Consider the following 19,566-nt stretch of genomic DNA (forward strand, 5'->3'; position numbering starts at 1 on the left):
AATGAGGCAATTGAAGATACATTGTCATGTGACAAAAAAAAATGAGGAGTCCTTGTGGCACCTTAGAGACTAACAATTTTTTTTTTGATACAGACTAACACAAGCCTCCATTAATACTATGCTAATACATGATGCGTATGCCAGTCCACCTTTATGCCCTACAACACCCAGACTGTTTTGACCCTATCCTTATCCTGGATATTAACCGCCAACATTGTCAAAATGTGTAGAGTTTTGGGGGATTTTTTTGGGTGGTGGGGGGGGGGGGGGGGGAGTGCATGGTATGTAGACTAGAGTTGCCAAGGAAATAAAACTCAGTCACCTATTGTCTCAAGGCTCCCAATCAAGTTTTAACCCTAGCTCCATTTACAGGCCAAATCCTGTTCACCTTCTTGCATCTGAAGAAGTGAGGTTCTTACCCACGATAGCTTATGCTCCCAATACTTCTGTTAGTCTCAAAGGTGCCACAGGACCCTCTGCTGCTATCTGCATGCAAGTAACACTAAGGAAATCAAAGTGCAAAGTATTATTGCTACGGAGAGGTAAGTAAGGAGAGCAGTACTTGTCCCTAACTTGTTATCCATATTTTATAAAGTTTACACTTGACATAAACACTTGTGTTGCCTAGCAATTTTATTAAAGAGCTCTGAATAATGCATGTTTGTGTACAACTAACAAGCTCAGGAGGTTGTATTATGTTAACAGATGCACTGCAAATCTTTCCAGTTCAAAAACAGTTTGATTACCAAATCGCTAGACTGATCCAATATGTATGCAGTCAGATTGAGTAATAGTCTTCTGCATATGAAATAATGATAATACTTTGCACATCTGAAGCACCTTCCGTCTGTGGACCTCAAAGTGCTTTGCACCTATAAATAATTTAGATCTCACAGTACTTCTGTTCTTCAGGGGACCTAATCCAATATTTTCACCACCTGTATGCATGCATGTTGCAATATACATGCCCAAATAGACAATGTAATACTGTTACCACTAGCTCTTCTCACATGTAATAGCACTGCTGGACCATATTATCATAACTTGAATTCCTCAGTGGTTTATCTCATCGCAGGATAATCTTGTTACAGATGATCTTGTTTACTGAATAGTTTCAGTGCAAGACATTCTCATTCATGACTAATCCTGAGGATTTGTCACCTGCGATCTAAACTGTAACTGAATCCCAGTAAAAGAAAAAGAGCCCATATGTAGCTCCCTTCATTAGGCTACTAATCATGGCACCCTCTTCTTAAGTCTGACTCTGTATCTCGGAGAAAAATATAATTCCTCATGACACAGTAGGGCTTCTATCGAAACAATCAGTCTGAAATTGACTTTTCTAATAATATTATCATAAAATGCTGTAAAAATTAGTGTAGGAAATTGAAATGCAGAGGAAAAATGGTTGTTTGCTGGTCTATTATTTTAATACTTTAGGAAGCAGCATGATTGTGTATTGTTTATTCTGATGATCTTATTAACTGGGCAACTTGTTTGAGTTATTTTTTTTTCTCTATAGCCAAGAACAAATAAACATTTGTAAAATGTTGTATTAAGATCACATCTGTGGAGCAGGGAAAAATACCATTTTTGCTAATCTGAATTGCACACATTTAAAATCTAATATTGCTTAGGCTGGTATAAGTAATTGCACAGTGTAGGGCGCACAAAAGCATCAAAAGGATTTAAACTTTAGAAGAGCTACAGTGTTGACAGAGGTAATATAAACAAGATTAGGTGTGATAATGCAAAGCTATGTGCAGAGGGACAGATTTAAATAGATTGCAAATTGATCTCTTAATGTATTAAACAACCAAAACCAATGCAGGATGGTGATGCAGAAACTGACTCTTTTACAGTCTAATTTTTTTGGTAGGAAGAAGGAACACTTAATGAATTATAGGAAAATGGGTTCTCTAATTCTGAGGCACTTCAGCTAGTTCCCATCCATGGGAAAGTACACACAAGGACATGGTCACTTCAATGACCTCAGCGACAAAGTCTGCTATAAAAAGAAACAATTATTCTGTACTGTTGTGCAAATGACTTCATGAAAGTATATGGACATCAGAAAATGGTGGACATTCACCATTCAGATTTGGTAAGATACAGAATCAGATTTCTAAACAGTTTATGCAAGTTAATATTTGTAAATGTAACTCCACTGTCAAAATGTGAACTTCACTTTGAAGTGCTGTCTCATAAGGAGAAAAAAGACATGATGCAGAACTCAGCATTGCTAGATTTGCTGTCAGTATTTATATTGTATATTGTTGATATTTAACATTTCCTAGTTAAAAATACTTTAAGCTGCTAAAGCTGTAAATATTTATTTATTAAGCATTAAAAATCCATAAGAGAATTTTGTAATTTACTGGAGAAAATGTGTTAGAAAGCCTAGCTATTCATAATTAAAATTAAGCTTACATTAAAAAACAAAGCCAAATATCAGAATGCACCACTAATGTCACCCTAATAACCTTAACTTTTCCCCATCAGTCACTCACTTTGTCACATAGGAGACGTTTTAGTTAGAGATTTTAACTAAGCTTAGGGAGTTTTCAGTCTGTGGCTATGGATATCTGAAATCTATTAAATCCACATCATTTACATAGTTAGGCAGTGGCATTGAGAGCTCTAGAGTAAATTATTTTGGTTTTGTAAATATTTGTCTATGATGCACAAGTGTGATTTTTTTTTTTTTTCCCACCAACCTACTTTACCAGTATATGAACTATCTATTTCTGATCCAGCCCTTTACATGGAGAGAGTGTCAAATGGAATAATTCTCATTGGAAATAACAGATTAATATAAATCTGAAGTTTCTAGATCAAGTCATTTAGGAATGATGACAAATTAAAAAAAGGTTATTTTTAAAAATAATCTCACATTTTGCATAAACTGCATTTATTCCCAAATAGAATGATCAATTTGCATCAGAATTTCTAGAAAGGAAAAGTACCTCTGCATTGTAGGAATGTGTTGCTCCCTAATCACAAGCCTTGAAGAACGGCAAACTGTTCCCTTGGCAATGAGGCAGGAGTGACCTTGTTCTAGAGCCTATGTTTGGAAAACTTATTGGCAACCTGACATCACCTTTGCAGCTGGTGTTCACACGCTCAAGAGATGGGTTCGTTATCTTATGTGCATGTATACTGCCTGGCTCTTCTATGCGCAAGAATGTAACCACTAAGAAGAGTTGTAAACAAAGTAAGGAGAGAAATAAAAACCCCAGGAAAGTTTTCCTGGGAGGCTTTTTGCAAGAGGCTTGTAAAGCTCTCTGGCTACCAACAAACCTGGCATTCTGTTTCCTGCGTCGTCACCACACTGCATAAGATCAAAAGTATATGAAGTTCAAAGTAGACTACTGTAATTTTGGTGAACTTTAGCAGCAGCTGTCAAGATCTGCTTCATAATGGCACTGACTTTAGCATCAACTATAAAAAATTGTGCTTAGCATTAGATAATGCATGACATCTTCAATGCATTTTACAAACATTAATTAAGTAATAATATGTAATGTCAGATTGTGTCTAAATTGCAGTGCTCTCTGGTATGTGAATAGAGAAGGTACATTACAGCCTGAGCTCCCTCAGAGAATTCTGACTGATTTGGCTGGAATTCTTCCTAGAGAGAAGCTCCTACACAGTCTGTGCTACAGATACAGCGCCACCAAACTTGCAACAGGTACAATCTGTGCTCATCCAGCTGTATTGGCTAATGAGAAGAGGAAAGCTGGGCTTTGGCCTTCTTTCTCCTGTCCCCTCTGCCAGTGATTCCAGATATTTGATCACGAGCATCCACAGAGCAGAATTCTTAAGGGCTTTTGAAAAGCTGAATTTGAAAGCGATACCAAATGTATTCTTTGTATGAAATGATAAATCATATAGTAGAACTGAGAATGTTCAGAAGAGTTGTTTACCAGATATTTGATTTATGGCAAAAAGGTTGTCTCATTTCTCCCACCCATCTTAACTTGCAAACTCCATACTATTTTCCAACTTCACCTGGAAGACCAATAAAATTACACCACTAAAGTCCTCTCAAATTCCCTGATCTGATTCAGGCATCAGCTGATACTTATGCATAGAAATGGCAGTTTACAGGCTTTTCAAATGAAATATTTCTGTGTGCTGTAGAAAATAAAGGGAATCAGGGTGATGAGCTGCATTAGGGAAAGCAAAGAACAGAAAATCACTGTGTTTAGCTTGAATAAATCAATACCAGTATGCAGATCAGGGATAATATTGGGATTTTAAGCTTGAGAAGAAGAGGACAGATGGAGAATGCTTTTATAGACCCAACATTGCTAGTAGCACAATTTAAATTATTAACAGCCAACTCTTTTAATAAAACCCTCCCTGCACTCACAAGAGAGCTATTTTTTTTTAAAGGCATCTTCTCACGAGGGGTGTTTTCCCCACTCCAACAGCTCTCTGTAAAACTCCTTCTATAAAGTAACCCAAGTGCTTTCTGAGAACTGAATTAAGTTTCTTGAGCTTGCTTTGAAAACTTTGATACAATTTGTGAGTGTACAAGCTTTTATTTATCATGTGGCAATCTTGTCCAAGACAACATGATGTTTGAGCTACTTAGTTTGGGTGAAATCATGGGGTGAGTGAGGGGAGGCAAATAAGGAGTAGAAGGCACACAGAAGAAATATGCTTCATGTTAATAACCAACATGTTTAAAAAATAAAGACCAAATAAAAGTAAAACAATGGAAGTAGCATAGGTAAATATGAACAGTTTAAAATATCTTAATAAAATTTATTTTTAAAGAGTGACAAACACTAATAACCATGAATACTTTTTGGTTTTTTTGGTAAGAAATATGTCAAATATGCTGAGAAATGCTAGCACACATTATAGTCCAGCTATTGCCACCGATATTCAGGAGGAATTGCCACTCCTTTGGGGGTAATTATTAGAGCTGGGGAATTTGTGGAAACAACTATTCCTGAATGTGTTTGAGAATTTTGAATCGCAACGCAAGGCAACGCAACCTTTTGGTTAGCTTTTCCACAAACGTTTGTACAACTGTTGTTTGTTGTTATTTGCATGAATGCCTAAGGAAGGACATCTTATTCATGTCAATACAGATATGTATGCTTGAAGAAACTTATTTATTTGTGAATGAGTGTAAGTGGGAAGAACTCTCCTAGCTCACGCTGGCTTTGTGTGTTGTAAGGGAGGCAAGAGAGAATAAGAGAGTGAGAGGACCAATGAATTTTGAAAAAGCAGCTGTGTGATTCGACTCTATGCCCCCATCCCCAAGACAAACAAAAAATGTTCCAGAAGGCCTGGAGCTGTCTTCCTTGGTGCTAAACTCCTATTGCCTCATAGCAGAGCATTGACAGGAATAGACACTTTCTAAAATCTGGATTTGCGGTGTGACAGGTTCAAGCCCTCAGCTGTGTAGACATTTTGGGCTCTGAAACCTGGAAAGGGGGTGGGTTTCAGAGCCCAAGCAGGAATGTCTACCTGGATCTTTTTAGTGTTGTTCTGGGAGCCTGAGTCAGTACACCTGGGCTCTGAGACTCACTGCTGCAGGTGTTTCTCTTCAGTGTAGACATACCTGTCAGTCAATTTAAGGCCCTGATAAGGCCTCACTCTGCCTCTCCCACATCCATCCCTGGCAAAAGTGGGCAGACTCATATTGTTTTAGAATCTAAGAAATATTTAACCTTGCTGTACTCTCTTTCCTAAAGTAAGCATCAGAGGGGCTGACAGTGTCATACCCACAAATAAACATAGACCAAGATGCTTCCTGAATAAATTAGGAGGAAACCCCTCAAACCCATAAGGTTCAGGCTAACCTAGACTAGAAGTGCTACAGCGGCACAGCTGCACTGATACAGCTGTGCCATTGTTGCATGTCTGGTGAAGATTAGGGTGACCATACTTCCTAAAGGGAAAGCAGGACACTGTGCACGGCAGATCTGAGCCCTCCCCATCCACAGGGATGGCCTGAGCCACTCACCTGAGCCCCTCCTCTCCACAAGGCTGGAGTCACTCGAATGCTGCCTGCCCTCCGCAAGAGGCTGTCACCAGTTGCTGGAGGTCTGCCTGCCCCCTGCGCAAGTGGGCCATTTGTCCCATTTGCTCTTGGGGGCTGGGACAGGACTTAAAAAAGGGACTGTCCCAGCCAAAACAGGATATATGGTCACCCAATCAAGATGCTCTAAGCCAGTGATTTTTCAAACCTTTTTTCTTGGGACCCAGTTGAAGACAATTGTAGATGCCCACCATCCAACGGAGCTAGGGTGAGGGGTTTGGGGTGTGAGAGGGGCTCAGGGCTGGGGCAAAGGGTTAGGGTGTGGGGGTGAGGATTACAGGGTGGGGCTGGGAATGAGGGATTCAGGGCACAGGAGGGGGCTGAGGCAGAGGGTTGGGGTGCAGGAGAGGGTCAGGTCTCTGGGCTGGGGGTGCAGGCTCTGGGGTGGGGCTAGAACTGAGGGGTTTGGGGTGCAGGAAGGGGTTCCAGGTTTGGCGGGGGCTCAGGGATGGGGCAGGGGATTGGGGTGCTGGATTGGGGCACGGCCTTACCTCTGGTGGCTCCCGGTCATTAGCGCAGCCAGGGTGCAGAGGCAGGCTTCCCCCTGTCCTGGCACCGCAGACCGCGCTGTGCCCTGGAAGTGGCCAGCAGCAGGTCTGGCTCCTAGGCGGAGGCGTGCAAGCAGCTTCGTGCAACTCTCACCCACAGGCAGGGCTGGCACCAGCTTGTCAAACAGGTGGTTGGGGTGGCCACTCCGGAGAGGGGCGGCACGTGCAGTTATTCGCGGACGGTCCCTCACTCCGGCTTGAAGCGAAGGACCTCCCGCCGAATTTCCGCCGCAGATCGCGATCATGACTTTTTTTTTTTTTTTTTTTTTTTTGGCTGCCGGCCCTGCCCACAGGCACCCTCCCCCCCACCAGTTCCTGGCCAATGGAGTGCAGCGCCAGTGCTTGGGGCGGGGGCAGCGTGCGTTGCACCGTGGCCCTCCTGCCTAGAAGCCAGACTCACGGCTGGCTGCTTCTGGGGCACAGCGCAGTGTTGAAACTGGTAGGCACTAGTCTGCCTTAGCTGGGCAGCACTACTGATGGGACTTTTAACGTCCCGGTTGGAGGTGCTGACCGGAGCAAGGTGACCCAGTGCCTTACATGCCGCAACCCAATACTGGGTTGTGACCCACAGTTTGAAAAACACTGGTCTAAGCTGATGGGAGAGAGTTCTCTCGTCAGCATAATAATTCCACCTTTATGAGAGGCGCTAGCTTTGTTGGCGGGAGACGCTCTGAGAGCATTGTCAACACTGGTGCTTAGGTTAATGTAACTTATGTCACTCAGGCTTGTGGATTATTTAAATGTCTGAGCAATATAAGTTATACTGAAGAAAGTGTTAGTGTAGACAAGTTCTTAAAAGTGGTAGACTATAGTCATACTCACAGGGGCTGGGGAAACGCTATCCTCATAGTTCTCTAGAGTCATATCTTAGAATAGACCATAGGGAAGAGCTGGCTGAAAAGTTTTTGTATTTTTTTTAATGAAAAATGGCATTTGACCTAATAAAAAATGTTCAAGTTTGTTGAAGTCGTTTGATGGAAATATTTGAAATGAAGTTTTCTTTTTGAATTAAACATTTTTGTTTCAAGGGGAGGGGTAGAACAATGACTCTATTTACTTCCTAATGCCCAGGGAAATAGCAGTTGCATGGAGCTTCCTCACCTCTGTCCTCCCCCACCCCATTCTTAGTCTCCCGTTATACCTGGATCCTCACACTTGATCCCACACTTGACACAAAATTGTGGAAGGAGGCAGGCAGGGCCGGATTAAGGTTCTGAAAGGCCTAAGGCTAATGGGAGGGCCTAAGTATGAATTACATATTGCAGGAAACAAATATGAAGTCAAACATTTATTTACATATATATTTACATATTACTTATATTAACAAATTTAGTCTACTCTCACTACACTCAATTCTTCAAACAAACATTCTTTTCCCCTAGCTTTAGCTGTGGCAAAGTCATGAATGATGTCATCGTAATTCAAAGACCCGACAATTTCATTCTCCGTGTTCAAGAGGGACAAAGCACTGAGATTCTTGAGTCATAGTGAATCGGAGGACATTTTTGACCCTGTTTAGAAGAGAGAAGGAACATTCTCCACTACAGTTAGTGATCATTAGTGACAAATGCAGCCATAATGCATTGTCAACATTTGGGAAATGTTTTATCACATTGGATTCAGTGATAACTCGGTACATCCAAATAGATTTGTTTTCATCATCTTTTCTCTCTATATCTGAGAGTGATGTGAATTCAACAAATTGAAGACATTCTTAAGTAAATGCTACTGGGAGATCATGTGGGTACTTCTGACACAGATGTTTGATACCTTCACTGACTTCAGAACTTGAAATGTTAGGCAAAAAATTTGTCAGTACACTAAAAAGAAGAACAGGAGTACTTGTGGCACCTTAGAGACTAACAAATTTATTAGAGCATAAGCTTTCGTGGACTACAGCCCACTTCTTCGGATGCATATAGAATGGATCTATATGGATTCTATATGCATCCGAAGAAGTGGGCTGTAGTCCACGAAAGCTTATGCTCTAATAAATTTGTTAGTCTCTAAGGTGCCACAAGTACTCCTGTTCTTCTTTTTGCGGATACAGACTAACACGGCTGCTACTCTGAAACCTGTCAGTACACTAAATGTTTTGTCAATATTTTTCTAAGCCTTGATCCGATGGTCTAATGAACTCTTCAGTTTGTTCATGATTGTGATGAAGGTATTAACTCTGAAGGCCTCCTTGTCACTGAATGAGTGGGCAGTTGCATTGTTGCATGTCTTCTGTCTTTTGCAGCATTTGGCTGACTTATCCTCGTGGTTAGCAGTCCTTCAAGCCCCCTGAATTTTATACTCATCAAAACTATCCCACATTTGTTGAAGAACAGTTCCAAGACTCCTCATCAGGTTTACAGCAGTGGAAAGGTCAATTTGAACAACACTTTGCAAGATTAGACTGCACCTGATGTATGGCTGAAGTGTATCATTCCAAACCTCACATAAAATACCAGTTTCCAAAGTGCGCATTGCATCACTCAGGATCTTTGCATCTTTTCTTGTTGCTGATTTTTGAGATTCATGATCCTTGATGCTCTCTAGTGCTTCAAGGATGTTGGGGGTATCCCAAAACAACTGCATTCACAACTTCAGCATTGGCACTCCACTGTGCCCCTGAGAGTGATTTGGGCACTGGGCATCCCTTTGGCAGTGAAGCTCTAAGAATCATTCAATGACTGGTTGATGCAGAGCAAAAACTGTACAATTCTTGGACAAATCCAAAAAAAGAAACTGCTTCAACACAACTATCCACAGCAGACTGGCCAACAAGGTTGAGTGAGTGTGCAGCACATGGTATGTAATCAACCAAAGCATTGTGCTCTTTTATCTTTGCCTGCATCCCCGAATATTTGCCAATCATATTATTTGCATTGTCATAGCTTTGGCCATGACAAAGGCTGATGTCAATCCCATTTTCGGTGAGGAAATCAAGTAGGTACGAGGCAAGTTTCTCCCCAGTGGCTGGGGATGTTTAGGAAGGTCATGAAATGTTCAACGTGGCCTCTGGGTAGCACATAACGCAAGATGATAGTCAGCTGATTTACATGTGACACATCCAATGTTAAGTTTTTTTTGCCAGCAGTGCAATTAATTCATCACAAATAGTCTTTGATAGATACGAGGTATGGACTTTTCCACGATTTGTGTGTTCATTGATGTGCTAAGAAAGGGTCAACTTAGCGATTAGCTCTAGAACACCAAGGTAATTGCCACTGTGTGTCAATCCAAGTCTCATCTGAGCCATGGAATGGCAGACCATGCTCAGCAAGAAACGCTATGGTTTCAACTACAGATCGGAGAACTTTCTTCCAATAAGCACGAGCTTCCAAAAACTGGTTTTCCATTTGGGTATCAATTCTGCTACTAATTTTCTTTTGTGCACAGTAGCTGCTAACTGACAATGTATGCTGCTCACTCATTGCATAATTGGTAATGTATGAAGTATTCTTCCAATCATTGAAGCCTTCGCAGAACATTCCCCAGTTTTGATATCAGAAAACAAGCGGCAATACAAATAGTACACTTTCTTCTTAGAAGGCAAATAGATGAGCCATTCTTGCTTGCCAATCTGTTTGTTAGACTGCACATATTCAAACATTGATTTGGTCAGATAACTATTCTGATCGGTATACTCTCGCTTTGTCAATGAAAAGTCAGCATCTAGATTCTGGCATTTCTGTGGGCCCTTCTCAGTCCAATATGCAATGAGATCTTGAGAAATCATGTCCCACTCACCTTGATCATTAGACAAGGATATTTTTGTATTACTATCAGTGGGAAAGTCTTCAGAGGAGTGGTGTGAGACTGCAGCTAGAGAAGTCACAGGAGGCTGCTCCCTTACACCAGGCGCAGTCGCAGCAGGTTCACTTGGGCTGGTATTCGCCTGGACTTCCTCATCACTAGACTTAGTAGGAGAAAAAAATGTTAGGAGAGGAGGAGTACCTTTCAGCACTACATCTTGTCTTTGCCATCTTTCTTTGGCCTCCTTCAATTTCTGCCATCCTCCTTTCTTCAACATGGTTTCTATTGTCCAGTGTAGGCCTACTGTGTACAAAGTTCAATATTGCTTGGGGCCACAAACAGCCCACAAAGACAAAATCACAACCACCATAAATTGAATTCACAATCTTGATGGATTCATTTGTACAAAGCAATATCTAATGAGACAAATTTCCGATGGCCCCGCAACTGTCGCTCAGCTGTTACTTCAATATGGAATGAACAGCCTACAGGAGGGCCTAAGAATAGGAGGGCCTAAGGTTATAGCATTATTAGCCTATGGATCAATCCAGCCTTGGAGGCAGGGGAATTATAGGACCCCATATTCCTTCATGTGGCTTAGTAGCCCCGAGCAATCCGCTAGCCTTAAGTAAATACCATTATATTTGAGAAACTAGATCCCAAATGAAAAGTGTTTCTACTTGGAGATTGAGCTATACACTCGTTATTGTGTTAGTTTGCCTTGCACATTCTTGGGACCTTCAGATCTTTTTTTAATCCATTATAACTAATTATTTACCAAATAGCATACCAGAAAATCATAATTCAGTATACCCTTTTTGTGAGCAAACTATTATTATTATTTTATTTAACTTTTTTGTTTCTAAAAAATAAATGTATTTATTTGGTGTATGCAATCTGGTCAAGCCAAACCACAGCGTTCTTATCAAGAATGGTCAAGGCACGAAAACCTCCGGGAAGTTGAGTCATTCTGCAGTCCTCAACAATGTGTGTCATGGTTTGTGGCTGCTCAGGCTGACATAGTGGACTGTCTCTAAAACCTTCTAAATGATCTATACAGGATATACATGAAAGTTACAAAGCAAGGCTATAGAACAGTAGTTCTCAAAGCCAGTCCACCGCTGTTCAGGGAAAGACTCTGGTGGGCCAAGTCAGTTTGTTTACCTGCTGCGTCCACAGGTTCGGCTGATTGCGGCTCCCACTGGCCGCGGTTCGCCGCTCCAGGCCAATGGGGCCTACGGGAAGCGGCTCGGGCCAAGGGATGTACTGGCCACCCTTCCCGCAGCCGCATTGGCCTGGAGCAGCGAACCGCGGTCAGTGGGAGCCGTGATTGGCCAAACCTGTGGACGCGACAGGTAAACAGCCCAGCCCACAAGGGGCTTTCCCTGAACAAGTGGCAGACTGGCTTTGAGAACCACTGCTATAGAACACACACATGCTGCAAAGTAAGAATACTGTAGAATAGCGTGTGTGTGTGTGTGTGTGTGTGTGTGTGCGCACACGAGTGTATGTGCTTTCCAGATTTAAAGGCCCAGCCCACTCAGGCAAAACACTAGAATATCTGCTGAACTGGAGTCTAGGATTTGGCCTTAAATAAGTAAATGAATGGAACTTACAATAAAATCAAAGGTCCAGATTGTGCCCTCATCTGAACGCGCAGGTTGTATATCCACTTGCAACTTTAGTTAAGTCTAAGGTTGGAATTGAGCTTAATGCATGTACTATTATGAGAAAAATGGGGGCTGGAAATCAATTTTAAAAGACCAGTCAAATGCATATATCCATTATTTAAAAAATATTGAAGAAATAAAAATATTTGACTCCAGAGTTCTCCCTCCAATGAGATTATCTATATGAAGGATGTGGTTAATTAATATTTGTTTAATAAAATTGTATTGTGGATGCTCTTTCTTAGACCAATATTCTCAAATGAGCATTAAAATGTATTTAAGAAACTATCCTAATACCATACAGTTAATTTATTGATGCTGGAATATATACAAGTTACATGTATTATATTATTGATGAATTGCTAAATTCTTTATATTGGGAATCCATATCCTTTCACCTCTTTGGAGTGATGTATTTAGAGCATTCTAGCTCTGAAGTGCTTTTTAACATAACTAGTACTTCAATGGAAAACGTCTGGCAATTACAATGTAATACATCTGCAAACAGAATGGATTTTGTTCTACTTTTAACTCCAAAAATGGGAACTTCAAAAGATTTAGAAAAAGATGTATAAGATTTGAAAATACATATCTGCCATATATAAGGACTAGTTAACTAATTTTCTCACCTATGTTTTTTGTTTTGTTTTTTATATAAATACTACATATAATTTTTTGAATTCAAACTCATGAAAACTGTTGATGAGATTCAGCTTCAGAAGAATGTTTCCTGAACCATAATATTTTAAAAAACACATTTCTGGAAACTTTGCTATATTAAATCTTAATAATATAGGGGTCTGGAGCAATCATTATTGAGTTGTCATCAGAGTCTACAGGATATAAATCTAAACAAATGTCTCTAATATAAAAAGAATTCCTTATTAAAACCACCTTTCTTTTAAGACTATATTACCTCAATATGTTATTTTTGTGTGTTTAGCAGGGCTTCTTCTTATGTCCCCATAACTAGTTAACTGCCAGCTTGAGTTGCATCAAAACTAGAGCTATTAGGTCTGTGAAAAGCTGCATGACAAGAAATGTTACATTTTAAAGAAAAGCTTGTCAATTTGCTGATTATATGGAAACCTTAATTAAAGTCACTGGAGTCTCTCTCTTTTTTTTTTTCTCAGGCTCAAGAAGTGAAAGCAATTAAAGTTAGTATTGGGTGGTTCAGTCCACACATTTTCTTTTTCCTCATCATATTGTCTTTGATGATCCTTTAAATAAAAACCCAATTTTTTACTCCATCTGTGTCCCAAGTCCAGTAATGCTAACAAACACTTGTGAATGGGCTGTTCCAGATCTGATCTTGACTTTGACATTTGATGTCAATTTGGTGAAATTTACTGCAGTTTTTAAAACATGCTTTTGTGGAGGGTCTAAGAACACCATATTGGGGTGGAGCAGTAGTGAAGCCATACTCAGTTGTTTCAGAAAATTGTGGTTAATAGGCTATATATATATTGTTACCCCTCTATAAACCGAGCAGCTAGTCAAAGTTCAGGGCCTTGGGAAGGTGACAGTTGGGAGGAGAAAGTGGTGACAGTCAGGTATTTCTTTGGTGCAGTTGTGTTTATGTACAAAGAATGTACAAAGTTCTGTGTCTCTGGACTAGGGTGACCAGATAGCAAGTGTAAAAAATCGGGACAGGGGTTGGGGGATAATAGGAGCCCATATAAAAAAAAGTCCCAAATATCAGGACTGTCCCCACAAAATCAAGACATCTGGTCATCCTACTCTGGACACAGAAGGAATCAAATAGCAGGAAACAGCTTCTTTTGCCCATAGCCCCAAACTTCTTTAGTCAGCACCAGATCCAGAACCTTCCTTTGGACTTCTCCAGGGTCCCATTATGCTTACAGGCTGCTGCTTGCCTTTTTGCCCCCTCTGAGTCTTCCTCCATTTCTGCATCTTCCCTGTTTCTGTGAGCATCCTGCTCTCTCTCTCTCTCTCTCTCTTTCTCTCACACTCACTCACTCTCACTCTCACACACACACACTATGTCACAATACCCAATGGAACCCCCTACCTACAGGGTACTAGTTTTTGAGCAAAATATAGCTGCATCTACACTACAATAAAGATCTGCGGCCTGGCCAGGGCTGGCGCGGGTCAGCTGACTTGGACTCAAGGAGCTCGGACTACATACAGTGTACTGGAGCCCAAGCTCTGAAACCCCACAAGGGGGGTGGGTTTCATATGCCTGGGCATCAGCGCAAACCCAAATGTCTACATTGACTGATTTTTAGCCCCAGAGTCCAAGCCCAGTCAACCCAAGTCCATTTACCTGGGCTCTGAGACTCAGTGCCTCTGTTTCTTTCTTTTTTTTTTTTTCTTCTTGAAGTGTGGACATACCTACAAGGCCTTGTTTTAGGCGTGGCTTCTTAAGTGTTTCTGACAAGGATCTGAAGTGAAGGATTTGTTCACCCCCAATTTCAAAGAGGTTTCACTATTACACTATAGTTAGAGATCTGCATTAACTGAATGTATTTCATGTGATTTACTTCAGATTGTGTTGCCACTAAATAGAAAAAATGCTGGCAGGCCAAAGTTAATTTTCAGTGATACCCCATATGGTTGGTAAGTTATCAGCTAATAATGCTTCCATGAATGTGTGTCACCACCATTACCTAAATACCCTTAAGTATTAAGCTCTTCTTTTAAAAAAGGCAGTTTCTTGCATGTCCAATCATTCTAGGATGTCAGTCCAACATGGAATTTTTACCATTGGCCTATTAGCATCTATTCATGAATTTTCAAAGCCTTAGCAGGTGTGTAAGGAATTTCTGATGCTATCTTATTTCAAAACAAGAAAGTTGCCATCTGCTTCTGTCATGCAGGAGGAAAGTTCAGTTAGTGGCAGCTGACATGTAAATTCCAGAGCTGTTCAGCCAGCAGTTCCAAAAACTGTTTTTGTCAGTTATCAGATAGTTAGGAACAGCCATTTGGTATAATGAAGCCAATTATCAGGAAGTTGTTGTGTATTGTTTTTTGTCAAGTAACTCAGCACTTTTGAAAAGTTTACAAAACCACAAGGATTATCAATTATTGTAAAACTGCCAGATAGTTTGAAACCTGACACTTACTTTTTTGTTAATAATTGTTTCCAGTGTGCAAATTGACTTATTTATTAGGCTCTGTGACCGTGATTATTACCCTGAATTTGATTATGAATTTTTTGGGTGTGACACACTAGCCAACATTAAAAGAACAGGAGTACTTGTGGCACCTTAGAGACTAACATGTTACAAGAAAGTTACTGATTACTTACAAATAAATAGAAAAGAGACTTAACTTATTGGCAACCCGATTCCAGATATGTAAATTGATCTATCAGAGTAGGGTTATTGTGTTATAATTTGAAATACAGCTGAGGGTCACGCCATCCAAAAGCCACTGACCAAGATGTAGTAATGGACCATCACAGTGATGGTATAATTTACTTGTCAAGTGAGAGCTGGGAGCGGTATTACATTGTGATAGAAGATTATTTCATGGTAGACATGAAAATATAATTGGTTGTGGGGAAAAAAATCACAGGGATTTTATTTAAACCAGAAGAAATGGAACTGGATTACACCTATCTATAATAACATTAACTACATGAAGAATACATGTTATAAAAAATAACAATTTGGACACACACACACACACTATAACTTAGTAGTAAGTGTACTTAGCTAAATGTAATGCTCTAAATAAAAAAAAATCTATATATATTTCTGTATGCAAAGGCTATTATCGTATAGGTTGTTATATTATTATAATTATTTTATTTATAATTTACTAGTTCAAAGTTTCCCTTTCCCCAGATATCTCACTGGGTGTTGTTTAATGCCCAAGTCAGTCTTTGAGCTGCAAGTGCCTCTCGTGACTTTTTGAAGAGATGGATTTAACTCCAGCCTGTAGGGGTGCATGTTAGACCAGGCCCACTGGATCTGAAGGATGATCAGATCTGATGCTCAGGAACATGCCATCAAACGTGACTGACCTGACCTTTTGATGCTTTAAACCTACAGGACCCTCTCCTGAACATCTGTCTGTCCTGCCCAATCTCAGCCTCTTCACTCACTCTTGGTTTCGTTCTCCCCATCCCTCTGGTTGCCCTTTGCCCTGTCACCCTTTTTCTCTCCAGTTACTCCTGACTCTGTTGCTCTCAGTCTCCCCCTACCTGCCTCTGTCCCTCCTCCTCTATCCCCCTCTTCTCACTGTCATTTAACCTCCCCCTGAAAGGAGGGCCACCTCCACCCACTTTCTCCAGAGAATGACAGTGCATTCATCCTAAACACACCTTAAATAATATATCCCCATACAGGGTCAAGTCCCTTTATTATATTTACATATAGCAGAGTTCTCCAACGTCTTGCTCACAATGGATTCTGGAGACATTACAATGTCATTCTATATGCAGAGTGTGTGATATGTATTACAGTTTGAGCATCACCTATGGGACATTTTTGAATATTTCCACTGATGTCAGTCTTATAAAGAGCAACAAATCCAGCTTTCTGATAGGGCACCAGAGTGACAGTGATGTGAACAAACTCCTATACAAGATCTGGCATTAAACTCTGTTCCTCTCCCTTTCTGAACAACCAGACACTCCTGTTAAAGATGCCAGAATCGCAATGGAATGGAGCCACTTGGCTACTTGCAGTTTATTCATGTGGATCATCATCATTTCCAGGAAGCAAAGCAACTAACTCCCTTCTTCATAAATGGTGTAATTGCTTTTAAATATCCAGAGAGAAAGAGACTGAGTGTACAACTGCTAGAGCTGGTGTCTTGTAGGGGACAGTCAAGTTTTCTATCTTGCTCCTAATGGGTCTATGGCTGAAGACAACACAGTCAAGTTTTCTATCTTGCTCCTTTGTGTGTTCAGATGCTGACTGAAAAAAGATTATTTTTACTTGTTGTGGTTTGAACTGAGATCTTAAGATTACATCACATTTTTAATGAATAAAGGAAGGATGGTCCTTTATTTTAAAGCACAGGTCTGAGGGTTAGGATATATGTGTTCTAATCCTGTGTCTGCCACAGCCTTCCTGTGTTATCAAAGGGAAACTGCCATGATGGAAATACAGCTGGGTCAAATTGCAGAGAATGGTGTTGGTCTCTATCATTATGGAGGGGGGCCACTGGGCCAAACCTGAATGGTGCTACAATCCAGTGTGCCAGGTCACAATGCCACTTGGTTTGGGGGGCCATTTCAAATCTGGATTAATTTCACACTTACAAATGATATCTAGACAGTAAGGCATAAAACAGGATATTTCTGGAGGACTGACTATCATGACCGGTACACAACCGGGCACTAGCTTGAAGTGCAATTACAGTGGCTCTATTTTCATAAACACATTTAAAGCGAACACTTGGGAACCATATCCAGCTATGGACATCAGCAAATCTCACAGGACAGATTTATACTGTGAGTGACTCAGAACAGAGACCATCTCTGATTATATAATTGTACAGAACCTAGCATGATAGGGTCCTGATATCAGTTTGGACCTTTAGTTACTATCATATTACAGATAATACGATAATAGCCATATAGTAGGTTGATAAACGTTGTGACCGTAAGCTGCATGATTTTTTATAAAACAATGTAAAACTATAGCTCATTTCAAGGACACAGGCATTTAAAATTAATGTCTGTTCTCTCTATAGCTAGTTTCAAAGAGGCTTTGTTTAATGATCAGTTTATGTCTGTGGAAATGTATTAGCCACACTATGGCTATAGCTCAGTATATACAAACAGAATTACAGGATAAGAATAAGGAGATACCAGCTGCTGTCCTGTGCAACTGCAATGCTTAGGAAGAATGTATTAGTTCCACAGAAACCAGGGTTTATACACCTTTGGAAAACAGGAGTCTCCCACAAATATCTGTTTAATGTATAAAAGGAACCCTACCAAGTTCCATGGCACAGCCATGTCCTCTTCATGATTTATAGGCTCAGGCTTCAGCCCATTGATTCCAAAAGAACATCAGAATAAAATCAGAATAAATCCTCATTATGCAAAGTATTTAACAAACCAACTAAAATACTAAGCTATCAAAAACACAGTGTTATTTTGAGCCATAGAAAATACTCTATTCCAATTTGGTATCAGGCAACTATCCACAGAGGTGGTCTTTTAAAAAAAAAAATCTTACCTTTTAAACTTCCAAAAATGTATACATTTTTTTTCCAGTTGTTGAAAACTTTTGACCAGCTCCATAGCTGCTATTTTTTTGGGTGTAGTTTTTGTTGGTGATGGTGTTTGGTTTGGGGTTTGGGTTTTGATTTTTTGGTGGGTGGGAAGAGATGTCGTTTTGGAAAAAAAATCACCTGATAATAAGAAATTATGCTCTTAAAATACACAGCTTTCATATGCTATTTTAGTAGGAATCTGGCTTGATTGTGTAACTTCTTGAATAGTCCTTGATTTGCCCCAGCAAGGCAACAACTGTTGCACTGAAAAATGTGCCTAATCTAAAACCGTGCTGTGCTAATTTGCATTTCTCATTACAGCAGGTAAAGAGGAATGATCATTTCCAGCTATTAGTGATACAGTAATGAGCAATATGTCTATTTCACTGATGGTACCTATCCATGACCATGTGTGCCTTGAATAAATGTGCAGGGAGTGTCTTGCTGCTACATCCCTCTTAGTCAAATCACAATTACACAAGACCCTTGGATAGAAAGCCACAGGTGGCAGAAAGCCAAACATTTTCACATGTTGAACACATCAGAGAAAAGGAGTAGCTATTTTGGGGGAACAAATACATAAATGCTTATAAGAAAGAAAACATCTCAGCATTTCTAAAATAAATGCAATTGAGAGAAATAATAGTGAGGGATGAGCAATTATAAGCTAGTAGCAAGCTTGGGAAAGAACAACAAAAGAAAAAAATGAAAATACAGTCACAAATCCACAGAGAGCCTTGGAAACTCCCCTCTCACACTTCAAGAGCCAAAAGTAGCCCTAGCTTTTCCATCAGAGATGAGCTTTTGGGTTTGGCAGAGAGACCATTATAATGGGAGCTAGAGGAGCAATGTATCTCTTTACTACCCATTCACCATGGAATCTTGAATTCCTTGGAGAACCTGGCTTATTTTTATTATAGGTGGATCGCATGACAACACCTGTAGCTAATCTATATTACTTATGTGTTTCCATTCTAAAGGATCTTTTTCAATTGCTATAACTTTCTCAGACTTATACTTTTGGGGCTAAAGTTTGTCCACATCTGGGTGATTTTTTTTCTTTAAAGTTTTGAGCAAAACATTTTAAATATTATCAATTATTGTATGGAGAGAATTAAAAAAAACATTTTGTCATTAAATAAAAACATCTTTATGACCTTTATTTACCAGTTCTATTGTCTCAGCAGCTTGGGGTAGACATTTGCATGTTGGCACTGAGATGGAAACCATCTCAACCTAAGTCAGAGATGTGCCTGTATGGTTTGGCTAAAATCTATTTTAGGTTTAGCAAAATTGCAAGAGTTTAAATATCAGATGTTGTGCACATGCATTCATTTGTAAC

This window comes from Chrysemys picta, chromosome 1 (assembly GCF_011386835.1).
Source record: "Chrysemys picta bellii isolate R12L10 chromosome 1, ASM1138683v2, whole genome shotgun sequence".
NCBI classification, from domain to species: domain Eukaryota; kingdom Metazoa; phylum Chordata; order Testudines; family Emydidae; genus Chrysemys; species Chrysemys picta.